At 39.2% G+C, this 27,613-nt stretch overlaps 2 long non-coding RNA genes across 2 annotated transcripts; both read left to right on the top strand.

Annotated features, from left to right (window-relative positions):
• The first annotated feature begins 2,899 nt into the window (after positions 1 to 2,899).
• LOC122458090 lies at positions 2,900 to 14,969 on the top strand. The gene is made up of 3 exons (XR_006277936.1): positions 2,900 to 3,239; positions 4,335 to 4,446; positions 13,424 to 14,969. It is a non-coding gene; the product is annotated as an uncharacterized LOC122458090 (long non-coding RNA).
• An 817-nt stretch (positions 14,970 to 15,786) lies between these two features.
• LOC122458015 lies at positions 15,787 to 27,155 on the top strand. Its single transcript, XR_006277831.1, has 3 exons — positions 15,787 to 15,967; positions 16,266 to 16,339; positions 27,063 to 27,155. It is a non-coding gene; the product is annotated as an uncharacterized LOC122458015 (long non-coding RNA).
• The last annotated feature ends 458 nt before the right edge of the window (positions 27,156 to 27,613 follow it).

Genomic DNA, 27,613 nt, shown 5'->3' with positions numbered 1-27,613 from the left:
TTGATACAATGAAGTATGCAGAGTAGATGAGGCCACATATTTCTGATGGAGGATGACTGCTATATTATGTTCATAGAGAGTAAAGCTTTTTACAACATGCCAAGGGGCCCTCTCCTAATGGGCCTGCGATGACTCGTTTTCATTTCATGGCAATGAAATCATTTTGGCACTTTTCAATGTGAAAGGGGTATGAGAATAAGAGGAAGTCAGGCTGACAACTCCACCTTGGCCCATGTCACCTGTCATCACCATCTTCTCTGAAAGTTCATCAAGCTGCTCCAGCTTGTCAACCTTTGGTTAACTTAACTAGCAGCTTAAACCAGTACATGGTGTTCTCTTTCCCACATCTTCCCCCCACTGCCTAGGAGGTCAGGCATTCATCACCTGTCCCCTCTCTTTATCCTGGCCAGGGTCTTAATTATTTTTTCTATCACTCCTCCTAATGGTGAGTTGGTTCCCCAAACAGGGATGCCCTGTCTTTCTCCCATTCACTCCATGATAAGGGTAAAGGCAGTTAGTAGGAAGGGGCTGGTTTCCTCTCTGCTTGACTGGAGACCAGGAGAAGTAGGAGCGCCCCGCCAACTGTAGTTCAAAGGTTGCCTGCTTGCTGGGCCAGACCAGGATAATTAAGGGTACTGAATAGTGCTGCTAGCTTATGTCTGCTCTGGTCAGCGGCAGAAGACAAGCAGGTGGGGTAGACTTGAATCTCTAATAATCAAATCTCTGCTGAAATATTTGGCCATTTTGGATGCAGAATATTGTGTAGCCAATACTTGAGCTATCCTGATTAGCTGCTTTGTTTATTCCTAAGAGGAGGTGAAGGAGCTACCCTCCTCTGTGGCCTCCTCCTGCTTGCCAAAAAGGAGAGAAATGTAGGACCCTCTGGGAAACATATGAAGACAGAGGGGGAAGTCTTTGGAGCAGATAGTGAACCTGCCATCTGCCCTCAAAATTATGGAAGGTAGGAGGTTTGCAGGCCATTGGACCTCAGCCAGAAGGAAACCCCTTGTAATGAGCATGGTGGTTTGTCAGGAATGTGGTTCTGTCAAGAGGCCTATTATGTAGGGCCATAGGGCCTATTGAGAGCCTCTATAGACCTAGCTAGCTCAGATTAGGTTCTGCACTTTTTGGAGGTTTATCCACATCAAGCTCTAAAACTTCTGAAGTTTGTCCTTGTTTTGATAGGCAGTGTTCCAATGCTGAATAATGCTCCTACAAGCATATTTGTAGGGGTGAGGTTAGTTTACTGCATGTTTAACAGGTTGTTTGGAGTTTTAAATGCCTAGTTGCACATTTGTTTTATTTCTTCTCATATTCTGAGAAGCAGAACAGGAATTATTGAGAGACAGAAAGGAAATTATTATTTTGGTCTGACAGTCAGAAGTGAGTCAGGGAAACTTGGGAAGTGTAAAATACTCCCTATTCCTGTAGATTGTGGATCCCATACCATAACACTATGAATAATACTTTACAAAATAAAAAACAAACAAACTCAGCCTGCATTTGTCTTATCTCAATTTACCAGGGTTAGTTAGTCATCCCATGCCTCTTCTTATCTTTCCTAATCCTTAGACCCTTTTTGAATTCAGAGCAGTGACAAAGAACACACTGTTTTCTGTTAAACCATGCTCTCTTTTCTTCTGCTTCTCTGACTTTGTCAACAATCCAGCCTGGCCCTTACTTCACACACCCATAAAAATAAAATCAATCATGTTCAGCACAGTGAATTTTATATTCTGTTGCATCAACTCCACACATTCCCATAGTTGCTAAAAATCTAAATTTCTGGCATAAGGTGTAACTTTTGCTGCTATTTTCATCTCACTGTCATTGTGAGCCTACATAGTGCAGTGGGAATAAGGAACGCAGTGGGAGGGGAACATGAACTCAAGAAGAAATGCCTAAAATAAACATTATGCAGCTAGTGCTAGATGTGAGGGAGAGAAAAGAGAACCAGCTCAATTCCATCCACACACCGCACTGAAAATCATGAGAGCTTTTACTTCTCAACTTCTAAAGAACAGCAGAAATACAACTGCCATTTATGTATAAAAACATTATGCCAAATCCTCAACTGGCATAATTCCACTGAAGGTGATGGATCTACAGCAATTTAAACTAGCTGGAGATCTGGACCTTCAGTAATGGGACAGAGGTTGTGCATAAGGAAAGAACTGCCCCCAGAAGCCTCCTAAAAAGAACCATAAAATAATGCAGAAAGAATATTTGTTCAGGGTGCAGCAGGTTACCCACATTTTGAAGAGAAAGCAGGACATAAAGAATACAGGACCAGCTATAAGTCAGTCAAGGAGAAGTCCTTCCTCTGTGGCTTGGCCTTCTCCTTCTCTCACACACTCCTAGTATTTATCACAAGTAATGTTGCTAAACCTTATGTAAGTACCCTTGCAGGGTCAAGCTACAAAAGTTATCACCAAATAGAGCACTGAAGACATTTTTGAAAAGATAGGAAAATACAACACAAACTATCCTGTACTCTGAGGTCAGTTAGTCTGTATTGCAAAAGTAGCATAATTTAATGCTTTGAATATGTTATATGGTATTATTCTCATTTATCTTCCCTAGGGCATCTTGAATATAAGGCATTCCTTCTGCACACCCATATTCTCTTGTCCTTGGTTGCCAGTAGTAATTGTGCTTACCATTAAAAGTCAACATTTACTAAGTTACCACACTATCTGTGATACCAGTGTTGCTTCCTTTTCTAAGACTAGAGAACAACTGCTATCATTGTACTACAGGATACTCTGAAGGGGCAGACAGCCTCACACTGACAAAGAGAGGGTTAATAAGAGCCTGTGGACCCAGTTGACCCCACCCTACTACACTTGGGTAGGTATCATGCATGGAGAGAGGCATTAAAAGGAGGAGACCTAGGCCAGCTGGTTAGTAAGGAAAGCATAGCTCTGCTTTTCCTGATGTGAGAGAAGGTTGGCTGCAGGCCAGAGACTGAGGTACTTTGCCAGTTGGCTGAGTCTCTTGGTGGAAGAGCCAACCAAACTCTGGGAGACTGGCTGGAGTATGGTTTATTTGAAGGCCTGACTAGAAGGTTGGAATCCTGTCAAAAATTTGATGGAAAACACTGTTTTGAGTTGTGACTTATTTTGGACTTTAACACCCCTGAAAGGGTAAGACTGAAGTGTGCCTTGGCCAGAGGGCTGAAACACTGCTATATCAGACCCATGAGAGACTGTGCCCTTCCAGTGCAGACCTGTGGCTGAGTGAGTTGTGCCCTGAAGGGCCAAAATGGGGCTGCATGGGCAAACCCAGTTACAAGTTTTAGCAATATTTTTCCTAAATATTGACTGTGCACTCTCAAGTAAAGCCATGAAAGGGATACTTTTAGCAAATAGTTCATTCAAATGTAAGATGTGTAGAATTGTGTAAATTCTGCAGGGCAACTGTAAAATATGAATTTCTGTGAATTATGGGAATTTTGACTTTCTGTATGTAGTATGATGATACCCTCATAAATGTCAGTGGGGCTGAGGCCCAGGACCTCTGGATCTAAAATCCAGATCTTTAGCATCTGAACTAGAGTGAATGCGCTAGACTGAGCTTTGGCCCAGACATTGGAGGGAGTTATTTCTTGAGCTGAAGTAGCAAAGACTTGTGCTTTTGGTCTCAGATTCTGTACGTATGGGTTGATAGGTTAATTACAACACAAACAGACTAGTCATAACATTGCCAGATATAGTAAAGAACGTTTAATTACAGTTTTAAGAGAATATGAGACCTACTTTAATTTAGTTTACAATAATATTAGTTAAAAACACAATCAGTGGAATCACCCAAAATTATTCCTTTGATTAAAATGTCTGGTTTTTAACCCTTTGGAAAATATATAATAGTAATAAAGCTTCTTTTAAGAAGTTGTGATCTTAGATCACAACAAAATGTCATGGAGGACCACAAGACAAATATATCTTTGTAATTTAAATGGCAATCAGCAAGTTATTTTTTTCTGATTAATATACAGAAAGTTGGCAGTCACAGCAGGGGACTGATGAAGCTCATCTGTCAATGTCCTGATAGTTCTATGCCTGATTGCTTCAAGCCAGTGGAGCTACATAATCATGAAAAACGCCAAAGCTAAGAATTGAAATACGCAATCAATTGTGCTCAAGTAATTTGGATGTTTGTACCTCATCTGTGATATACGGATAGCATCTCAAGAAGGCATCATTAATTAAATTAAAAACAGGGAAAGATACTATATTCATTAGGAGAACTTCAAGTCAGATGCAATCCAAGAAATGTAAGAAGTGACATTTAGAATGTTGATATGTCTTCCAATTTTGCCTCTCTAATCATAGGTTGACCCAAAAAAACTGGACAGATATGAGTACCTGTCCAGAGAGGACTGGCACTTTACCACTTGTGTACCATGTGCATACCACTGACAAATAATCTTAACTACTTCCTGAGGTAAACGACAACACAAATCTCCATACTATCTTTGTCAAATAATCTGTACATTTCAGTTTGAGTAGAGTGTTGAGCCTTGAAATGTGGCCACATGACTCATAGGTATTTCTTTTCTTTTATGCTATGTAGATGCAGGAGTTCATGTGATGAAAACAGGCAACACTGGCATGGGTGTTCATAAGATTTTGCAGCTTACGGGCAATGCAATTGTACAGTGATACATGCACCCAGGATAAACACTTTAAATAGGGTTTGTACCTTATTTCCCTCATTTGAATATGTCCTGCAACTTTTCTATGGCTCTCTAGGTTCTTATAAGTATGTCAGCAGTAAATGCAGACCAGTTTTGCTGCTCTTAGGAATGTTGTACATAGAAATGCAGTAGCCAAGTAATATATTGGCATGTAAACAGAGGTACCTTGCAAAAGTCCTTTGAGAAAGGCCAAAACCATGAGTGGCTGAAATCACCAGCCATGCTAGTGCTGAAAATGGGACACTATATGGGTTACCAAACACTGCAAATAATCACAGCAGATAAGATTCCGCACAAAAATATTTAATGTGTTTTTGTAATAGTTATACACTGGAAAAAGTCAAACTGTTCAATAGTCCACAAACTCATACTCAACCACTTATTGGGCCAGATTTTCCATTGGTGTAAGCCAACACAGCTACCCCAATTTATAGCAGTGAAGAATTGGCCTATAGTTTCTTTAAGGTAGCAGACTGTTGTAGATATTTGTAATATATTTTAAGAGTTACACTTCTGGAAGGATGAAGAATGGGAAATAATTCCATTTTAGTTGCAGTTGTATAATTTATAACTAATTTTTAACTCTTACAAATTTTAAATGAATGTTTTTATCTCCCCCATTATTCTTGGTTCTGAAATTTAGTTCAGGTACATGTACCTTTATAATTTTATTTAGTGGACTGAGCAACAGACTGGGAAGGGAGCCAATAAACTCTGAGTTATATGCTGATTTTTGACATTACCTAATTCTGCTATTTTGGCCATGGCACTTCATCTTTCCTTAATTCAGTTACTTCATCTAAAAATACATATCTTATCTACCTCACAGGGGTTATTGTTCCTACTTGATTTTATTTTTATTTTTTAAGTAGAAGTTAAAACCATTCAAGTGGCATTTTGGACTGGGCTACTCTAATGAGGTTTTGATATAAAATTGGTGGGGTAGCTTGCAGAAATAACAGGAAGCAGTAAAAAGTAGAGGGAAAGGATGTGGAAGGGCAGAGAACAAAATACAATGGAAGGAAAGAGGAGGTATAAAACCCTAAAGTTAAATCCATGTATTACTTTCCTACATTCAAATCATCCTTGATGAACAAGACTGATGGCACCTTGGGCTCTCTGGTTTATTATTTCATCAGTCCCCACCAGTAGTCACGGTCTTGTAAAAAATTCTTAGCTGTTAGCCATTTGCCCTATTTAAAATGTGTCCTTTGCATTAGCAAAACTACTTGTTTTAGCAAGTAGTATTATAAACGTTCAATTAAGTTGTTTTTAATGAAATGTAGACTTGATCATGACACAATATTTAAGCACTGGTGAAATATTGACTAAAATTTTAAAATGCATACACTCTTCTAAATGTTGGGACCACACACAGACTGATATCTGAGCCCAGCTTATGGAGGATCAATCACGATCCAGTTATTTGCTAACCTTGAATAATTCAAGAGTAGTCACAAATTCTTAATGACCTGAATATTTCAGTGCCAGCACATTTTTAATTAGTTTGGGCTAATTTGCTTTCATATTTTTCTCCTATAAGGCTCAGCCTGCTTTTCAAAAAAATTATCTTTATTATTAAACACATTTGTTGCTTATGGATTGCAAAAGAGTCAACCCTAAGACTCAAACTCTAGCAGATTACAACCCTGCCACCTTAAGATCACTTTGGGAAATTGCAGATTCATGCTGGCAAATCCTAGCTCCATTGAAACTGTTAATCACAATGACAATATGTATTCCTCATATGTTGTCCAAGAAAGCTAGAAATGATTATGCGTTGGGAGGTCTCATTAAAAGGTGTGATGCCACATACCCATAATTTGCTTTGCCTGCAATTTATGACATATGGTTTATGGGTTTAACTTTCAATTGTTGGAGTTAAAATGCCACCCAAAAGGCACTTAGCAGAACATGTTAAGGTTTCACACTGTAATAATGCAAAAGCAGAAATGTGATAATTACATACTCCTCAAAGCTCACCTCTTCCATAATGCATACAAAAAATACTGATAATGGAGAGACAAGGCATGTAAGGTAGCAACTTTTATTGGACCAACTTCTGTTGGTTAGAGACAAGCTTTCAGGCTTACATAAATCTGTAAACGCGTGACTCTGACCAACAAAAGTTGGTCTAATAAAGAATACTTCCTCACCCATCGTGTCTTTCTAATATCCTAAAACCAGTACAGCTACAACACTGCATACAGCTGATAATCGTTCAGCAAATGGACAGCTGCAATCTCTACTTTTGACCCACTAAATATTTGAACATCCTGTTCCATCCCTCCCAAACTCACCAGCTTATGTGTTTTCAAGATAGTTAAGACCAAAGCAGACTGTGAAGAACTTCAAAAAGATCTCACAAAACTAAGTGATTGGGCAACAAAATGGCAAATGACATTTAATGTGGATAAATGTAAAGTAATGCACATTGGAAAAAATAACCCCAACTATACATACAATATGATGGGGACAAATTTAGCTACAAGTAATCAGAAAAAAGATCTTGGAGTCATCGTGGATAGTTCTCTGAAGATGTCCACGCAGTGTGCAGCGGCAGTCAAAAAAGCAAGCATTATGTTAGGAATCATTAAAAAAGGGATAGAGAATATAATGGAGAATATCTTATTGCCCTTATATAACTCCATGGTACACTCGCATCCTGAATACTGCATACAGATGTTGTCCCCTCATCTCAAAAAAGATATACTTGGCATTAGAAAAAGTTCAGAAAAGGGCAACTAAAATGATTAGGGGTTTGGAATGGGTCCCATATGAGGAGAGATTAAAGAGGCTAGGATTTTTCAGCTTGGAAAAGAGGAGACTAAGGGGGGATATGATAGAGGTATATAAAATCATGAGTGATATGGAGAAAGTGAATAAGGAAAAGTTATTTACTTGTTCCCATAATATAAGAACTAGGGGCCACTAAATGAAATTAATGGGCAGCAGGTTTAAAACAAATAAAAGGAAGTTCTTCTTTACACAAAGCACAGTCAACCTGTGGAACACCTGGTCGGATGGGTTGTGAAGGCTAGGACTACAACAGGGTTTAAAAGAGAACTGGATAAATGCATGGAGGTTAAGTCCATTAATGGCTATTAGCCAGGACGGGTAAGGAATGGTGTCCCTAGCCTCTGTTTGTCAAGGGTGGAGATGGATGGCAGGAGAGAGATCACTAGATCATTACCTGTTAGGTTCACTCCCTCTGGGGCACCTGGCATTGGCCACTGTCAGTAGACAGGATACTGGGCTGGATGGACCTTTTGTCTGACCCAGTATGGCCATTCTTACATTCTTATGTTATGTTCTTTTATTCACCTATTATGCTTTGTCTCTCAGACTATAAGCAATATGCGCCAGGGACTACCAGGGACACCCCTTCTTGTCAATTGTTGAGAATAGGCCACTTCCACCTTAATTGAATTGGCTCATTAGCACTGACCTCCCACTTGGTAAGGCAACTCCCATCTTTTCATGTGCTGTGTATTTATACCTACCTACTGTATTTTCCACTCCATGCATCTGATGAAGTGGGTTTTAGGTCATGAAAGCTTATGCCCAAATAAATTTGTTAGTCTCTAAGGTGCCACAAGACTCCTCAGTGTTTTTTCATTTATTATAAGTTTATAAAGAGTCCAGCACAATGGGGCCTAGCTTGGTTGTGGCCATTAGAAGCTACTCCAATATAAACATTAAATAACAATGATGTTGCCACACTGCAAATTAAAATTGGATGGTACTGAATGTCTCAAACCACATTCCGCTGCCTATGCCAGTATGGGTACAGATCATTAAACAAAAAAATCCTGAGCAACAGGGAAAACTCAATATGGGTACTGACTTTTATTGGACCGAGAGGTAAATCTTTATCTGGAATAAATCATCATTAGCAATTAGCAATTTGGCCATTTCCAGATGCAGTGGTATCTTCTTACAGTGTGATCTCTTTTTGCAGAACTATTTCTCTTATAAAGTCTTTTTAAAATTCCTTTGTGGCACTGTTTCAGACCAACTCAGCATCCTCTTATTCTCGGGAACAACCCACGGTCTAAGAAGCCCATTGCTACCTCATAAATAGGTAGAAAATCCAGGCTTGGATGTGGTGGATTTGAGGGAGCAATGCTTGCTCCCACTTAAAGGCAGTCTCTTTCCATCTCATTACACTCTAAAAAATAAAAGAAAAAACTTCAAATCCTTTTAGCCCAAAGATGTATGTTTTGTCTAACTACTGTTGATCCCATACTTATTACCTTCTGCCTTTTGCTCTTCATTTTTTTCAAACTCTTCAAACTGGTTTTCTTGGTTAAACTTTTAGGGGCTGGGCTTTGCTTGACTCTTGTTTTTAAATTGTTTTGTTATTAAATACAGTAATTTGTCCAAGCACACTTAACTATATCTAAAAACCCTGCAAGCAGATTCCAATGTCTGGAGTGAGTGGGGAATGTCACTCATCATAACACTGGAGTATGTGTTATGATTGATCTAAACTGGGTTCTTTTTTTTTAATATGGAACCCTAGATCATGTACCAAAATCCTTATGTACCTGCAATGACTAATATTTCAACCTATACATGATGAGGTAATTTTGTGTTTGCCCTGAAGGTGAGTTAGAGTCAAATTAGAGAGAAATATTGATGTAAACCACAACTAAAGCTCTAATTTAGACAAGGCCTAATTTTTTTTTACTCATATCACTGAAGACCATTAAATCTCTTGCGTAATTCTACTGTAGTCCATAAAGTTACACCAGGGATAGAGTTGATCTACATTCTGGTAAAAGGTAATCATGTGTATTAGTTGGAAATTCTGAGCCAAGCTCTTCTGTCTTTACTCAAGCAAAACTTCCACAGAAATCACAGGTAGTTTTATCCATCAGGACTGAACAATATGGCTCGTTGTTCTTACAGGTGGCAATGGATATTAGTTTCTAGACTTTTGATCCAAAATAAATACATTGTGGGAAGGGGCCAAATTGTACTCTTGTGTACTCATTTTCCTGTTGCTTCCTGCCCACCACTTCTTTGCACAGCTTAAAATCTAAAAACTAAAAAGCTCTGGTTGATAGGCATTGTAGGTTCACTTGTGTAAAAATCCTGTAAAACTTCAATGGATGCTCATGCACCCTGAGTCTTACCTAGCAGACAAGTCCTCTCCTCCCCTACCCTCCGGAGGTTCCTGGTAGCCTTGTGTAGGCATCTATATGGCCAATGGCCACATGAAAGAGTTGACTAAAACTCAACACAGCCAAAGGGGCAGGTTCCAACCCCAGCTAAATTGTAGCCTGCTGCAGTAGCTGTCTGTGAATGGAGGCAGTCAACTCCCTCTCTGGTGCAAACCACTGGAAGACACATCTTTTTCTGTGGAGTTTATGGCTCCAGGGAAAAGTGGATTGTAAAGAAGGTCCTAGACTGAGTTTGTACATGAACCCAAACCTTTGTGTTCTTTTGCAGCCACTCAGAAAACTAGAGGTAAAGGAGCTGAGTACAGCTCTGCAATCTTGAGCCATTTTAAACTATGTGCAGGCAATCTGAGTAGGTCACGAGTGACTTTTCATTCTGCTGTTCAGTAAAAAAAGGTACTAAGTTACTGTATCACAGGAACTGTCAAGTTGTATGTATTTATGCTACCTCTGAGATCTAAATGTCTTCTCTGAGAGAAAGTATTTATGCCATGTAAGCTACAGTACTATTTAGCTAAAAAAATACGTTGTAAGATGAAAATGTGTTGCAGTATGCTGACCCATTTCTGCAAGTGTTAGGTTTTTTTACTCATATGGTTTTAGTCAGCATTAGACCTGTCAATGGGCCAGATCTTCAACTGTTGTAAATAGACTTTAAAGGTGCTGTGCCAATTTTCACCAGTTGTGGATCTAGCACATTTTCCTCATTTTTAGAAAAAATGGAGCAAAAGAATATGCTGAATGAAAGAATAGATGCAAGAAATGGGCATGACTCAAAAAAAGATATTTCCTACAGTAATAATGATACTTAGAATTTGTCTAGCACATTTTATGTTCAGAGTTTTGTGCTGACATGAATTATTAAATCCTCAGTGTACTCCAGTGCTATGATCTCTATAAGGTCAGTGTTATGATCTCTAGATTATGCACTCAGATATTGATGATCAAACTAGCAGTGACATTGTGATGGAAGTCTTAAATATAGCTAGAGAAGATAAAAAAACATGGACACACATTGCTAGATCCTAGGCTGTGGTAGGGCAATTTTGTGTCACTCTGCTTGTGCAAAAAGAAAAGGAGTACTTGTGGCACCTTAGAGACTAACAAATGTATTAAGCTTATGCTCAAATAAATTTGTTAGTCTTTAAGGTGCCACAAGTACTCCTTTTCTTTTTGCAAATACAGACTAACATGGCTGCTACTCTGAAACCTGCTTGTGCAAAGGTACCCTAAACTTACTCAATCTACAGGAGACTTCCCCCTACATAGGAAAATCCTTGGGTAATTGTTATAGCTTCTCTACAATTCCTGTCCCTGCAAATGGCTCAGGGGGGATAGCCTGAGGAAAATAAACATACCAGGAGTATTACTTTGTCCCAATGTTATAGAGGCCTCTTAGAGACATAAGCACCAGGCACAAGTTAGAGCAGAGTCATGGCTGTAGTAACTTGCATTAGGGGACCAAACCAGTTGGGAGCAGCCACAACCATAGCAAAAAACCTGGCCTATAAATGTTAAGTGGTGAGCTCAAGACTACACATTGAGTGACTGAGCTAGCATTAAACCTCAGGAATTCAGAGCTTCCAGGCCTGTGCTTTTTCCTGCATTCACAATACAGCAAAGAGTGCTATGCCCGATATCTAATTTTGCACTTTCTGTACCCCAGCTTGGGACTCTAACCAGGATTTCAAACCAAAGTGAAAATGGGAGGCCAGACTTCTTCAGTCACTGCTTTGAAAACTGATATCAAACCTAAAGTTGATCTTTTATGATAGGAAACAGAAAACACTCCTCCTGATCCTTTCCCAGGCGTATCATGCACACACCAGCAAACCTGTGCACCAGACGAGGATTGTTTTTTTTTTTAAACTGAACATATGATCCGAATGCCAAAATTCTATCTGTATTACCAGACTTGACTTATTCCCTATCCTCACCAGAATGGGATGCCTACTCTGAGTGATAACCATTACAGGTTGGATCCAATTCTCAGGATACAGCCTGAGTAACCAGTCTGTGCACAACGCAGATTTGCAGGGGTTGGAAATCTCTCCTTCCTCAGGCTGTGGAACAGAAGTATAGCCATTCCACTGTCTGTTCAGGAGCCTCCACTTGGCCCCCCAACACTCATACTAGGAATGGTCATGTATTCCCAGCACCACAAGACCCACCCACTACCCATGAAGCTATGCTTTGTCATGAGGAGGGGTTGCAGACTTCCACCATCAATTCCATATCTCTTGCCCCTCACCCAACAGAAAGTGGTTCCACTCCATTCAGTTCCCTTGCCACTCAGGGAAAGACAGAATTTATTACTAGGTGAATCACATCTGGAAAAAGCAAAAACTGAACTAGCTTGTTCATGTACTACTGTGTAGGTGGTGAATTCCTCAACACACTTTTTCCTAAATACACTTAAGCTTTTGTGGTGTTCACAGCTTAAACGAGAATAATATTAATACTATCTAGCTCTTTTATAAAGCAACTTTCAACAGAAGATCTCAAAGTGCTTTACAAAGAAGATCACTATGTAAAATATGATGATCATATTTAACTGACACTGTGCCCTTGAGGTATATGTCTACCTGTATTGTACATACAATTTTTCTTAGTGCCAAGCCTTATAATGAATGGAAACTCTGAAATGAGGTGTCTCCATTCTGCAACATGTTGCAATATGCATACATCCCTGATATGTGAGTTGCTTGTCTAAACTATGCAATATAGTCTGTCAAGTCATATTAGATTTATATGAGGGAGTAAACATCAACCTGTGGACTGGCCTGTGGAGAAAAGAGGTGATTTGACCCAAAGGTTAAGTTACAACATTTCATCATTCCAAGTATAACTTATTTGTGATCAACTGAGTCCCTAATTTAAAGCTTTAACTTCTGATCCCATGCTCTATAACCATTAAGAATATAAGAACGAGCTAGTCTATCATTGGAATACTTTTCCCTTTTTTTTAAATTGGAAACTCTTTTTATTAAGGACAAAATTGTGTAAAATCAAAGAAATGATATAACCAAATTAAATCAAAGGACTGGGGATTAAAGGCATTGTGTCCAGCTAGTAACTATGAGCAGGACACAGCACTATGGTCAGGGCAGTCTCCTTAGCCTTCAACACAAACTGCAGAATTCCTGCCGTTCCTATTAAATGTAATGCAATGGAAGCTGTGAGCAGTAATGGATCACAGCACAGGATGGTGCATCTGTTCCAGTAAGAGCCTTCTATCAACTCCTAAATCACTGTAAAGGGCTAAGAACTTTCTATGAATTATTTCTTTCAGTTCCTCTATTCTTAGGAGCCTGCATAAAGAATATTGCAGCAGTATGTTCAGAACTATATCCTGTAGACCAGCTCACTAAGCAGGTGCTAACACAATGTGTATAGCATCTGTAAATAAGTTACTGTTGAATTACTACTGCCTTAAGGCAGCAGTTATATAACGTCGTCTTTTTCTGAGCATTTTTCAAAGCTGCTTTTTCTCCTCTAATATATTTGATGCACTGAACTGTCCACTGTATCTTTTCAGAGCTGTTGGATGGAGCTGTGTGAAACTCTTCACTTCTGGGGCACAACTCTCCAAGATCCAAGAATAGTCCACTGCCGCCTGCCTTACAAGGAATCGCTAAAGTCAAGTCTGCCTGGGGAGCACTGTGCATCTGTGGCTCCCCTCTTTAACAGTTAGAACTGAACTTAACAGAAAACGGCTTCTGGTCTCTGCAGATGGCAGTGTCCTTAGAGGCTCAAAGGTGCAGTACCAGGAAACAGTCAGAACAGTTTCATAGCTATATGTATAAATATGATCCAGCAGAGCCATAATTAAGTATATGACTGATATGTAATGCCTGCTACAGGTTTTTTTTCTCAACTCTATTAAATAAAACGATACTGGTGGGAAATTCAGTGAAGTTATTCCTGGAGTTCAGCAAGAGGGCTAATGAGATCACAAACAATGTTCCTTTTAGGCCTTTGGCAGTAGGAGTCCCAAATTCCCACCATTAGAGCTAACACATTTTAAATTGCATCCTAAGCCCCAGCGCTAAAGAATGTTCACATTCTGGATAGCAGCCAAGAGGTAACTTAATGTTTGTAATAAATACATGCTAAAATATGTCTTTCTACTGCAACTGCCTCAAAGTTTGCACACGGGGGCCCAGTCCCAGAGGCATAAGCTAACAAAGCTAACCTCTGCTTTTTGGCTATTTGAAAATCATTAACCATTTTTTTTCCTCCCCACAACCAACATATGATAGGATCACAGCAAGAGTCCACACTTCAAAATGGAAGGTGCATTCAAAAAAGCTGTAGGGTTTGTTGAATTAGAGTGGGGGGTTACTTGGCGGAAGCAGTGCATGTAAAAATCAAAGAGAAGTTTCTGAAAAGCATTCAAGAGTTGGCCTAAGCCTTCTGTCATTGCAATCAATGATACATGACTTCCCTGGGAGCTGAGTTCTCTTTCTCAACTTTCAAAATGAGCAAAGGGTACAGCTTAAAGAAAAGAATGGCAATGTTCTAATCAGGACAGGCTCAGGAGCAGCATTTCAGCATTAGAGCTGGCTTTCACAACAAAATTTAAAATTTTGAAGTTGTTTCTATTTCACAGAAAAACCAGGATATCACCGTTAGGAACAGAGGACTGGAAGGGATATCCTGGGTCACCAAGGCCCATCCCCAGCTATTGCAGGCAACATCTCGTAATCCCGTTCCTAAACTTATCAAGCTCCATCTTAAACTAAAGGGTTTGAAATGGACCCATTTCCATGTTTAGTGATATTTCAACTAACTTTTTAATGGAAATTTTACCAACTTGTATCAAAATCCTTTTGAAACCCTTACAGAAATGTTATATTTACTGAAAACCATGTGTTTTTATTTATAACTAGATATTTGTCAATATTTTTGTGTTTGCCAAAATGTCAGTTAAAATATTGACAGACACCTGTGGAAAGGGAAGCTGTCTAGAATGTCAACTTTTGCAAAAACTAGATATTTTAAATTACAATTTTTTGAACACACAAAAAAGCTTTTCATACAAAAAATGTTAAGCAGCTTTAATAGCTCGAGATCCCACATGAGAAATGGTAGCATCTGCAGTGATGATAAAAGCTGTACTTGTTGGTCTTGCAGTTTTTTTTCATCAGCAGAGAGAATTTTCCTTTGATTCTGACCAAGACCATTGTTATTGGCCAAATGTGTCAAAATAGGATCTAAATGTAGCTACCTAAATCTGATTTTCAGAAGTGTTGAGCACTACTAGTTCCCGCCAAGGTCAGTTAGAGTTGTGAGTACTCAGCACCTTTTTCAAATCAGGCCACACTTCGTGGACTCTGACTATGGGCTCCCTTCTGCAATCTTATGTCAGGTAGAATAGCAGTAGCATGTCAAAAAACCTGGTGCAGTGCAGACAATTTTCAAGAGCTGCCTCAGACTGAGAGGAATAATGCAACACGAGGAGTTCAGGAAAATACATAAACATTTGGCAGGTGGGTAAAGTGAGGCAGACAGCACTCCAGTGACTTGCTCAAGAAAACACAACCAACCGGTGCAGAGCAGGGAAAAGAATCTAAGTGCTGACACTTATTTCCATTCTCTATTGTAGCACGCTGCTTAAGAAATACTTGTTAAATAGAAGAAATTCCTTTTTTGTCTCTCTAAAATTCAGGAAGATATAAGGAGGTAAGAGATTTACTTTATAAAAGTGGCTCTCTCTATGTATTAGGTATTAGAATTGGTTCTAGCTAATAGAACTCTACAAGGAAGCTCACAAGGCAAATGGAGGAGTGTGATGGGGTATGCATTGCCCTTTGGCCCTTTGCTGGAGGTGGTCCTGGGTCCTGCTACACGCCCCACAGGAAGGAGTACCAAAGGTGGGTCCTCCAGGCCTGCCTAGAGAGTCATAGAAACAGCCAATCAGAGCCCAGCAGGCTCAGCTAAAAGTTGCTACAGGGCCTGAACATGTCAGTTCCTGGCTGGGGATAGAGGGGCAAGGAGGGATGGTCCTCTTTAGCCAAAGGGTGCTTGACAGGCTGCATTTGCTAAACCTGGGGATGAGAGCTGAAATGCTAGCCCTAAGGTAATGACTGGAGGGAAAGGGACAAGCTGAGAAGAGGCTCAGAAGCTAATTAAAGGAATTAGTACATGGCTGCCTTTTATAGAGTCTCTGAGTTGGAACCTGGAGTAGTGGGAGACTGGGGTTCCCCAACTAGCCACTGATTAAAGTGGTCTAAACCATGATAAGGGGATAAGGCTTCTGTAGAAGCCCATATGAACAGCTGAATCAAATAGGGCCCAGAGATGGGGCTAAAGACCCTGATAAGGACTGACAGTTGAACTCTTTGTTACCCTGAAAGTAGTTCATCCATTTTGACTAGGTGACTTGGCTGGAGGTCTGAACCACTGAAGACGTGCCTAGTGAGGTTGCCAACCTACACGAGATGCTCAAGAGGTAAGTGTCCCCCAACACAAGAAGCATCATAACAAAGCCATTAGTAAACAAATGGAGAATCACCATTCTCCTATCCAATTACCCAGAGTGTTCCCAATTTATCACCTGTATTGTGGCTGATTATGTGACTCAAAATGATGCATAATTTATGGATGTTTCTATTATGTATTCCATGGTTTCAGAATGACACCCAGACATATGGTATTAAAAACAAAATTGTCAATGCATGGCATAATGAAGGAAACTGAACAAATCTGTGATACTAGATACCATTACATATTCCATCAGGCCTACAGTGTGACAGGGAGCAGAAGATGACAGGCATTGCCATCTCTCTGAGGTTTCACAGGGGGAAGTGTTATGCGTTTGAACTAATTTGCTAGTGCATCTAGCCTTTGTCATCTTCTGCTGAACTCAAATCATCCGTGCATGTTCCCATGTCCCCTGGTGATCATTAAAGAGTCTCACACTCTAAGCTCCTTGAGTGGTCCTGGAAGTGAGCTGAAGGTTAATATTTCACACTGCTCATAATCTTCAGGGAATGGGGGAGAGAAATGTCACAATGAGCTACTTTTACGTGTTTGCATTTGGGAATGTCTAGAATGTGACCCCATTACTGTCTGCATGCTTCACATTAAGCAATATTTCTGTCAAACAGGTCTTAGGAGCAGAGCTTCTCAACTGATTGATTCACTTTTCAGTGGTATATGTGTTAGAATTATTAATTTATACTTGACTCAAGATGGCTTCTCTTCTGTGTGCCTTTTCTAATGTATCTGGGTTGGCTATGGATAGAAGAAGTGCAGTCATGATTAACAACTAAGTAAATAATGTTATTATTTTGGAGTCACTGTGCAGCATAGTGTGAATTTGAAGCAAAAGTCCAATTTGTCTTAAACATTAGTCTATGGAATATGTGGGAATAAAAGGTAGAGTTCTGTTTCTTCTTCCTGAGGTGCAAGTGTATTATAATATCCCTTGAACAGAGCTTGACAAAGTCTAGGTTTCATGGCAAAGCTGAACGTATTTTAAAAATTACCATGTCAGATTGAACTCTTGCTCCATCAAATCTAATATCTTTCAGTAATTCTCCCAGAAGCTGTGACTGGAAGGAAGGGGGTGAAGGGAGGAAAAGGAAGTGAGGGAAAAAGTTATGTGCCTCACTAACATTACAATGTGTACCATGGAGAGAAATTCCTTTCTACCCACTGCAATGATAGTCTTACACCCTGAAATCTGAAGCTTGGTTACATTAATTTCAGGGTAAATCCACATAAACCTATAAGTAGTCCCAGGATTATTCATCCATAGTGTTTGGCCCTATAATCCCCTAAAGCAGTGAATTCATACAGCTCGCATTCATAGTCAACCTGTAGAAGAAAGTTTTCTATTTGCTATAAATGCAGCTATTACTTTAATATAGTGATGCCTTTTATCATGAAACGCGTGCACAAAAATATCTGCCCGTAACATGAATGAATCTGATCAAGTCTACATGATTCTAATTATTCTTGTTTTCGATCACTTTGGTGGGAGACAAAAAAAAATAAGAGAAAGGAACCTCTTAAAACCTGAACTGTGTTACAGAACTCTCCTTTATTTATTTTTTGCCAGATATTCTGCCTGACTTTTTTTTTCTTATTTGCATCAGTATAAATTAAGAGTAAATCCATTGACTTCCATTAAATTGTTATAAATGAGAGGAGTACCAGGCCATATTTTTCCTATATTAGCAATGATTATTGATATCCAGATATCTTACTAGATATCTTGAAACAACTGCAAGATGCTTTAAGTTTGGAGGAGAAATTGATTATGGACTCAGGAATCTTTGGGGCAATATTGTTTATTTACAGTCTTATTTCCATGAACACGGGAGTACCAAACAACAGACGGATAGTTTCTTTGCTTACAGATCAGGCCACTTTTAGTAAGCACCACACTGTGCTTGTCCAAGTTGGCTGTAGCTTCCTTCTCAGTCTTTCTATTTGCTTCCTCTCCTTGTCTCGACTCTCTCACACCAGTAAAGCCCTTCACACACTTAGTTTTAATTCCTAGGTGGGCATGCATATGCCTTCATTTTAGGTGGGGGCTACTAGAAAGGAGCTTAAGTATTTCTCACATCCATCTTAAATGAAGGGCAGCAGTTATACCCACCAGCTTTGATGGTGTCTCACCCAACCCACAACACTGATTATTATTGACACATGAACTCCTGCATTTCCAAAGACTTGCATAGGATTTAGTCAGAAAAATAGTCATGTATGGCTAAATGCCTTGCTGGTATTGGATAGTTTAGTGAGAGTGGGTAGATGTAAAGATATAGTATAATTCTGGGACACACACTGTTCTAGTGGAAGCAGATAAAATAACTTAAATCTCTAAATTTTAGAAAAATTAGGTCATCTAATCATCCCTGCTGTCAGTGCAAAATTGCTCCCTCTATTTTTCTAATGCTTCCTCCAGTATAGCATTAAATTCAAGTAACTGGGGCTGTGTGCAAAGATGTGGCAAAAACTTTTTTGAACATTTTCAATAACTAGGATTTGAAATATTCCTCCTCCTCATTTATTCATATAGGGCCAAATTTTAACCACCCCATCCCTCCAAAGCGCAACCACCAAAAAGGGACATTGTAATAGTCATTGAAAGATCATCATTAAATATGCCTCAGTATTCCTTCCCTGTTTCTGGGCTCAGATGTGTTTTTCTGGCCAAGTCCTTCTGCACTGCAAGCAGTAAACTCCAGCTGACTTCAATAGGAGCTGGATCAGATCCTTAAGGCACTAGATGGAGCACTGGACTGCTTCAACAAGAACTCAGTGAGACACATTTCTTCTGGAGTTCTCAAGCACACAGCGAGAGTGCACTGTTATGCCCTTTAAAGGAGTATAGCACATGCTCTGCTCAGGTGAACACAATGACTGCAGTTGTGGCTAGCCCCTGTAAAAGGGGAGGTTGTGGAGAGGCTACTTGAGCCCTTCCTTTGTTTTTGGCCCCTCAAAGGGTGCATCAATCTGGCCTTCTCTTCCCACTAAAAGTAGGAATAATTTGAGTGTAGAGAACTTTGCTAAGGGGCAATTGCGAGGATCAGAAAATAATATGAGGACATGTATATGCAAACCACTCCCATTTCTCTTTGGCCATATCCCACTGAATTTCTCTGTGACATCAGACTACATAAAATGCACAGCTTTCTGAAGGGGGCAAAAAAGGGGTGTCAAATTTATGGCATAAATTCCTCTGCTCTGTATGGGTTTTGGAGTTTTTTGGCATGCATGAATGTGCATTGCCAGATAGAATTTGGCCTTTAACTGGACATTAAACAGTATTATCCCTCTAATTTGTATTCTTGTGTTAGATCCTCTAACAACCCTGGAAATTGTTCTAGAAAACATGAGAGCTCTGTATAAATAATAGAACTCTCCTCTGACATTCATTACTCTGCAATGTCTCTTTGCAAAGCTTCATTTTACATATGCAAAAATTAAACTAAAATTTTTAGAGGAAGAAACATCAGATGAGATCATGAAAATATATTTGTCTCATTTAACTAATTTATCTGAGCTAAAATAACTCTCAATTGTGCATAACACAGCTTTCACATGGAGTTCTGAAGCCAAGTGGGCTTGATCAGTAGTAGCTATTGAACTGTTACAGGATATTTCCATTTCATACTGTTTTCACAATCAAGATGCACACTACAGTCAGTAAAAAAGAAAAGGAGTACTTGTGGCACCTTAGACTAACAAATTTATTTGAGCATAAGCTTTCGTGAGCTACAGCTCACAAAAGCTTATGCTCAAATAAATTTGTTAGTCTCTAAGGTGCCACAAGTACTCCTTTTCTTTTTTGCGAATACAGACTAACACGGCTGCTACTCTGAAACCTGTTACTACAGTCAGTCTCCTACAAAAATCAGTTGATATATTAGAAGCCTTCGAAATCTCTAGGAGGCTAAAGGGGGAAATCCAGACAAAACATAAATAATGAGTGACATAACTGAGCCAAATTCTATATAGTTACTGTTCAGTTCAATGGTTTTACACAGGTTTAACTGAGGACAAAATTTGGCTTACTAAGCAGACTAAACTTAAGGTATAACATAACTTTAATTCATAATTGTAGAGCACCTAGGCATACCTATGCTAGCTTTAATCTAGCTATCATGAGTTACAATAGTAGTGAAGATGTGAATGGCATGGATTTCAGCACAAACTAACTTCAGCACGTACCCGGGGTGCCTTGTGGGCTTGTACTGGGGCGGCCAGGTCACACTGAAGCCTGTCCTATCTTCACTGCTATTGTTACCCATGCTAGCCTAATTAGACCTTGCGCAGGTATGCCTACCTAATTAATTAGTGGAGTAGAAGTACTCTAGATCCCAGCTAGTTCTGCTGAAATTAGTGTAAATATATTATGGGCCTGATCTAAATCCCATTGAAGCTAATGGTAGTCTTTCCATTGTCTTTACTGAATGTTGGATCAGGCCCTAATGCAATACATAGATTTTGAGAGTGTATTTACATATACTTTCTAAAGATTCTTGATTGTTTTATTAGAAGTTTGTGAAACTTGTATTTCTGCTGATTAATCCTTAGTGCAGTAGAAATTAATTAATCCATTTTTTTAAAAAAAAAGTTTTGGTAGCAGGGAGCTAATATCCTAGAGCAAGTGTAAGCAATTATTTTTTGTTATTAATTAAAAAAAATAATTAATTAATTAATTAATTGAAAAAATTAATTGCTGTTAAGCAATTATAAATACAACTTCAGTGACATTGTAACATATGTATAAGTGAGCTACAAAGCTTTATAAAATCTAATTTGTCAGCTACATTAGTGCCTTGAAGACAGCAATTGCTATACACACTGCTCTTATAAGTATTACTATTATTAGTAGGATTAACTAAGACCTACTATTCAAGGGTAGAAACTCTGCTCCCTGAGGAGATAACTATAAGTGCAGAAAAAGGAAACAATAAGTAGTGGGTTTTTAAAGATGTTAGGATTTAACAAAAATTACAATATGAGGGAAATAAAGAAAAGTATAGTCAGGGATTAATAGGGCCAAAATGATAGTTATAAATCTATCTTTGAATCATTCAGGAAAATAATGTAAATGTATGATGCTGTTGGATGAAAAATGGGGGTGATTTTCACCTAAAAAAAAAAGTTCCCAACAAAAATTAAGTTCAGGATTTCTACCAGCTCTAGTTCTCATTTTCCAAATCTTTGGTTGAATACTGAAGTGTTTCCCATACAAAATAGAACTACTCACCTTAATTACTTATCTGCATATATGCCTCTGTGTTGCTGAATCGGTTTAGGTCATCTTACTGGGTGGGTATCTTACACACAGTCTCCCTTAGTGCCTGAGGCTTTCCACTGCTTCTCCTCACAACCCCACTACACCCCCTTACACATAATGTATTAGAGACTCAGATCCATTTAAGACTGGGAGGTGATAACTCCTAAATGAAAAGCCAATTTAAAACCAAAAGAACCCTTCAAGTGTCTCGGGGAGATGCTTGTAAGAGTTGTGATCCACTGTGGCTGGTCTACACCTAAAATTTAGGTCAACCTAGCTACATCACCCAGGGATGTGAAAAATTTTGTGTCTGAACATCATAATTAAGTTGACCTAACTCATGGTGTAGATGGGGCTTGGTCAATGGAAGGATTTTCCACCAACCTAGCTATCTCCTCTTGGAGAGATGGATTAACTATATCAATGAAAAACCCCTTCAGTCAATGTAGGAAGCATCTACGCTGTGGCATTGCAGCTGTGCCGCTTAAATGTAGACATACCCGAGACACACTATGATCTGATCTATGCTAGAAAATTAGGTCAGTTTAACTATGTTGGTCATGGGTGTGAACAATCCACGCTCCTGAGCAGTGTAGTTAAGCTCGCCTAAGTCCCAGTGTAGTCAGTACTAAGTCAATGGAAGAATTCTTCTGTTGACCTAGGTACCAGCTCTCTGGGAGGTGGATTTCCTACACCAATGGGAGAATCCCGTCTGTCAGTGTAGGTAATGTCTACACTCAAGCACAATAGCAGTGCCACTGCAACAGCACAGTTGCACTGTTGTAGCATTTTAAGTGTACACAAGCCCTATATTTTTAGAACAAAATTATTACCAAATTAGAACCAAAGATACATTTTTCCAATTCTGGGAAATCAAGATGTTCTTAAAATAAAATGTAACCAGATACTTTCAACAAGTAGAAACAAATAAAGAAAAGAAAAAATAACACACCTTAGTGGGGAAAAACAAAGCTAATACAATTTACGGAGGTCTAAAGTACCTCATAAAGTTTAAAAAGAAGACCAACATACCCCTGATACATGACATAAGTGGCCAACTCAAAGTGACATCCCAATAAAAATAAATCTCTAGGGATGGAAAATCTAGTCATCCAGAGTTAGGAAACAAGGGTGGTTTTTTTGTTTTTTGTGTGTGATTTTTTTTTTAATATATATACTCCTATGTTGAACCTCGATTCTCATCTAGCTATTTGGTAAACCTCCTGGAGAGACAAATTTCAGGCTGGAAGCTGAGGGTGCTCTAATCAGAAGGAATGAGCCTTGACGTGACTTCAAGTTACAGCCCTGCCTCAGTGTAGCAGTGAGTGATGCAATCAGACAGCCACTGCAGTTGTGACGCTAGTGCTTCAGTGTAGACACTACCTATACCAATGAGGGGTTTTCTGATTGGCATGGGTAATCCACCTCCCTGAGATGGGGTAGGTAGATTGACGGAAGAAGTCTTCCTTTGACCTACCACTACCTACACTGGGGGTTAGGTCAACTTAACTACATCTCTCAGGGACGTTGATTTATGGAATTTGTGGAATTATGCCCCTCAGACGTAGCTATGCCAGTGTAATGTTTGCGTCTAGAGCAGTCCTTAGGCATGTTTCTCTTGGTAAAAGCAGAATCTATTGTACTGGTGTCATTTGAAATAAAATCTGGATGGACTCGGTATGGCTTTTAATCCACTCAAACCCTTTTCTACATCAAGCTTGTGGAGATGGGATTCACTGAGGGTATGTCTACACTATAGAGTCTATACTGGCATAGCTATGTTGACATAGCCCTGCTGGCATAACCCCATAGTTTATATGCAGCCTACACCAATAGTAGAGGGCCTTTCTGTCAGTATAGGAACGTCACCTCCACAAACAACATTCATTACATCAACAGAAGCATTCTTCCATCCACCACCATACTGGGGTTTAGGTCAGCATGGCTATGTCTGACAGGAGCTTGGTTTTTTCACAACCCTGATATGTTTTTTCTTGGTTTCTCTGTTCTGTGCTCATCCTACAACATGGAACAAGAATAATTTCAAGCCACACTTCTGTTACCTTGGTCTTGGGACCAGCCAAGAGCCCTGCATAAATTAGACCAGTCTGAAGGCTACTCCAAATTCTGTCAAGCTGCCCACAGCCCCCAAAAGCTGTTTGAGCAGTTGGGAAACGCCATCCCATAGGGAGGCTCCAACATGTTCTCTTCTCCTGGGAATGCCCACTCCATTGAGGATGTCACAAGAAGGAAGTATGGAGCTGGTACATTGGAGTAGAGCTGAGTGAAAAAACAAGGTTTTGGGTTTTTTTTAATTTGGGCAGGGGCAATGTTCCATGGCCATTTTGAGATTTCACAGCTTTTGTTTTTCAGGGTGTTTTGTTTTGTTTGGCCTAGACTATTTGCCAGATTTGACATAAATTCACAAATAGTTTTGGCACCCCAAACAGGCATTTTTCAGCAAACGTAGTATTTGACCAATTTTTTTCTCAGATCTACATTAAAGGGTTTGGATTTTCTGCAGTGTATCCGTTTAGTTTAAAGTGTGTTTTTTATGGGGCAATTTGGATAAGGATGCACCCAGACAGATTGCTATGAGTGGAAGATAAACCAAGCCACCACTCTGCATCTTTCAAGTTCTAACTGCATCTGCAAGTTCTAACTGGCTTTCTGTTGGTCTGCCAGACTTTTCTAATCATAGGCTTCAGGTGGTTCAGAGTGATGATTGGTAGAACATTCCTGTGACATTACTTCACTGGTGACTGGTACAAAAATATACTTTCATGTTACCAACTGTCCCCGGTTGCTTCTAATTAAAGTTCAAGTTGACAGCTTTTTGACTTTAAAACTATGGTGACTATTTCAAATGTCTGGAGCTCTTTTTTCACATTTTAGAATTAGTTGATTTCTCTACTCTCTTCTTTCTGTATTGCTAAATTTATTCTAATTTTTTTCCAAACTACTATTATTATTTCATCCTATGATGATAAAAATAAGTTATCATCCATTGGTTTCAAAGCTCTTTACAAAGGACAGTATATCATTATCCCTATTTTACTGATGGATAAATTAAGGCATGGGCAGGTGAAAGTGATGTGCAAAAGTTCACACAGCAACTCTGTGTCAGAGCTGGAATTAAAACCTAGGTCTCCAAATGCCAAGTCTAGATCCAAATCCACTAGAGCAAACAGCATCCTGGGAGTTGTAATTCAGGCACCTCATTATCCCATTCTATCCTTTCGGCCGGGCTCCCTAGCCAGATTACATCTCCCATGATACCCCAGTCTCCTCTCTGCCTCATCTGCCATGGTGCATCATGGAAATTCCATGACCACAGTGGCTCATGGGAAATATTTCCAGCTGGACTACATAGTCTCCTCATAGAAGAGAATGGGGGCTTGAGGCATTCAAACTACAACTCCCAAAAGACACTATAATAACTCAGGCCAATGCAGATTAATGTTGACCTGATCCAAAATTAAAACTTTTGATCCAGTTTGACAAACAGAAATGAAACACGTCAATTTGGGAATATTTAAACATTTAATTTTGACAATATTTAAACATTAAATTCAAAACTTGTTGTGCTAAGAGAAAAAAAATTCAATATCTTGACTTTTCATCCCAATGTCAAAATTATCAGGATTTCCTGTGGGACAAAATTCCAATTTTTGATCAGCCCTACTTGCAAACTGTGTTTCTTCTGACATAATTAATTGATAGCTCTCAAAGCATTCTGAATTGCTTAGGCAGCACCCCAACGAGAAAAAACAAGGGCTTTAGAAGTTACTGAGATATCTCCTAAGATCCTGGACCTGTCACCAAAATCACTCTACCTGGAAGTGCATGTTCACTTATACAGTACAGAATAAGCAATATTGGTTCTCATATTCAGATACATTTGAAATATCAAAATATTGTATACATTTCAATATTTACATCAAAACATAATTTACTGAACTGTACATCTTTACATTAAACGCCCTGATGTATTTGTTAAATCAATTTATAATCCGAATTTTCAAAGCTCAGAAGCAACTAGCCCAATGAACTCACAATGTGTCTGGCTTTTACATGCATGAAACCTATGAAACAAACTCTCTCGGCTGCTCCATGGAGCAAATTAAAGAAGTTCATGGGTGTCACCATGGGACTTGAGGAACTAGCCTTTCCAAAGATGATTGTTGTTATACCTACAAACTCATTTGAAGACTTGCATTTACAACCCTGAACAAGTAAAGAAACAAGGACTTGCCAAATAATAGTATCCTGACAGTTCCATTTGGGCTACAGTTCATGCAGGCATGCAAGAATAAATTATTTCACTTCCATTTGGCTGCAATTTATTCTCATTGATTTGGTTTAAGATTGGGTTTCAGATATAGTAGCATTTGAGTAAGTTGAAAATTTAGTTAAAAACCACTTATCTTTAGTAAAGCTCTTTTAGTACACCTCTTTTAGTAGATCTTCCGTCACAAACATGAAGGATATGTGAACTTGATAATACGAAGACACACATCCCTCAATCAATGTAATCCATATAATCAATACATATGTCCTATGTAGGTCCAGTAAAGCCAATCCATTATACTTTCCAGCAAGTACATGGAAAGTATGTGCTAGGCAAAGGTATGGCCATCTCCTTAGTCCTTCCTCATATTACACACAGGCACATCTGTAGTAGAGCAGATCTCTGGGAAGATGAGTTGGTCCCCCAATATGTCCTCTATTGTCAGGTGACTTCAGATCTCTTTGGGAGAGAAAAATACTGGAAGGCTGGTGCTTGTTCCTCCAGGTCAACTATTCCCTCCAATGGTGCTCTGCCATATAAGCCGTGTTCCACAGCCTTGCCAGATCACCTGCACTCACCCTCACTAATCTACATCATTTTCCCACAGCATTCACTTGGGAACAACCTGGCTTCAGAGCATGTAATCTCCCAACATCTCTTCCCATCTGGGTTCACTACTGACTCCATTCTGAATCCCACTACCCAATGGCCAGCATCCAGATGACAACACCCCTGTTGGAAAACTAAATGCTAGGAGGCTCCTGGAGTACTACATGGTGGCTTATTAGAGAGAGGAACTCTCACACCACCAGGGTAACAAGCCATCTAACACTGGCCATTTCTCATAATTTGAAAAATTTAGGTTCTTGTTAATTTCTCTCAGCATGTCTGCCTCTACCTCGTGATCATAGGTACCGCTTCTGAGCCAAACTCTGTCCAATCTGGTTGCACCAGTCAGTCTTAACATTTTGTTTGAAAATCTCCACTATTTGATGTGTGCCTTTAGATAGTGGAGATGTCAGAAGCATGTACTAATAACTGCTTATGTTCACTTAGGGCAATATCATGCCATCCTCCTGAGAGGATGGAAAGTGTAACAAAGCTAATTTTTGAAAATTCCAGATTTTGCTGAAGACTCAAAGCTACCACAGACGCTCCCTTTTCCTCCTGGCATACCATCCCTGACACTGGAAAGGAGACCAGCCAAGGCAGAGCCTAGCAACTTGTCGTGTGCAAAATGTGACAATGTTTTGATATTTTGGCTCAGTCTCTAGATATTCAGCGACAAACACCGCTCCAAAACTAGATAAAAAGGAATATTACAAAAGCTTAGTGATGCAGTACTAAATAGTTCTTGCGTTTTTTCCCTTCTGTATATTTAACTAAATTTGGCTGTGAGTTTTTTTTGTTTTGTTTTTTTATGACAGGATATTTTTTTGAAGCTTCATTCCATGACAATCCATTGAAGTTGTTTGGGCATATTAAACACATAAGATCTGTGTAAATGACAGCTATATGTGTCACAACAACTATTTTATGCTCAGATTTTGTTTATGGAGAAAATGTTCCTACATTTCCATTTGTAAACTGTAGGAGGATTTTTACCAACAATCAATCCTTTTAAAGATCACAGCTGTATAAAACACCATCAAAAAACAGAATTAGCAACACTC

This window comes from Dermochelys coriacea, chromosome 11, assembly GCF_009764565.3.
Source record: "Dermochelys coriacea isolate rDerCor1 chromosome 11, rDerCor1.pri.v4, whole genome shotgun sequence".
NCBI lineage: Eukaryota > Metazoa > Chordata > Testudines > Dermochelyidae > Dermochelys > Dermochelys coriacea.
Note: the sequence above shows the minus strand (reverse complement) of the source record. Positions and strands in the feature narration are given on the sequence as shown.